The sequence below is a fragment of the Oryx dammah genome, unplaced genomic scaffold (genome assembly GCF_014754425.2).
Source record: "Oryx dammah isolate SB20612 unplaced genomic scaffold, SCBI_Odam_1.1 HiC_scaffold_23, whole genome shotgun sequence".
NCBI classification, from domain to species: Eukaryota; Metazoa; Chordata; class Mammalia; order Artiodactyla; family Bovidae; genus Oryx; species Oryx dammah.
In genome coordinates, this window is record NW_024070207.1 from 57,749,020 (window position 1) to 57,750,369 (window position 1,350).

Here is a 1,350-nt window from a genome sequence, read left to right on the forward strand (position 1 = left end):
ACTGCGGTTCCGGGGGTGGGGGGTTCTCAGGGGCGGGGGGAGGCCAGAGTCTATCTCCGGGCATAGCCACTGGTCTCGGGGTCTCTCTGTCCCTTCCAGAGGTCCCCAGCACTTGCTTCCCTTTACACCCTGGCCTTGGTGTAGACACAAATCCCTCCTCTTGCTTCTTGGAACCCAGAGAAAGCCGGAGGGAGGGGCCTTCCCTGTGACTTTCCCTGGACTCTCGACAACAGGAAACAAGGAACATGGGGAGCAGAGATGGTCCCTGGCCCTGCGCCAGCTCGCCGCCGGAATCCAGCCCTGTGGGGCCCCGTTTGGGTCTGGGCAGAGAACCCTGTAAGGAGGTGATGAGGTTGGCACTTCATCACCAGCCGGCTCAAGTCTCTGCCCGTCCTAGAGCCAGGGCTCAACTTTCAGTCACTGGATTCCCATTTTACAGAGGGGCAAGCTGAGTCACAGAGAGCTGGTCACAGCCTTCCAGAGTCACAGAGCGGGGGAGTGGCAAAACAGGTACCTCAGATTCCCAGGCCGATGGGGGAGTCCTGGGGACTGAGGTCCTGTGAGGCACACAGGGACACAAGGCAAGAAGAAAGACATACTGAGTGGTGGTGTGTTGTTTCAGTCACTAAGTTGTGTCCGACTCTGTGACCGCATGGATTGCAGCACGCCAGGCTCCTCTACCTTCCACTCTCTCCTGGGGTTTGCTCAAACTCATGTCCATTGAGTCAGTGTGATGTGATGTGAATTTTTCCCAGTGGCTTATAGTTTTCCTTCGAAAAATCTGTTCTCTAATCTTACCTGGGAACTCCACTTTCTACCTTTTTAGTAGATCCAGATGGCAGCTGAAAAGTTTTTTCTATGCCTCTGGGTTAATAAAACTCATGTGGTTACAGGCAGAAAGTGAGGATGCTCTTGTTGTTAGGAGGTATGGCTGATGTGTTCAGACGTGCGGCGCTGGTATTCTACAACCGACTCCCAAATAGGAAAAACCATTATAAACACCCATGTGTACTGCGGGGGTGTGGCGGGGGAGCATGTGTACAAGCAGTATGTGTGTGTTTACTGTGTGCTGTATGAATACTGAACATGATGCGAGTGTGAGATGCTGTGTGTGGGTGTGTGCTGTGTGTGGGTGCATGGTGTGGGTGCATGGTGTGGGTATGTGGTGCGGATGTGTGTGGGTGTGGTTTGTGTGCTGTGTATGTGTGTGCTGTGTATGTGTGTGCTGTGTGTGTGTGTGCTGTGGGTGTGTGTGGGTGTGTGTGCTGTGTGTGTGTGTGCTGTGGGTGTGGGGTGTGTGTGTGTGTGCTGTGTGTGTGTGTGGGTGTGTGTGCTGTGTGTGTGTGTGCT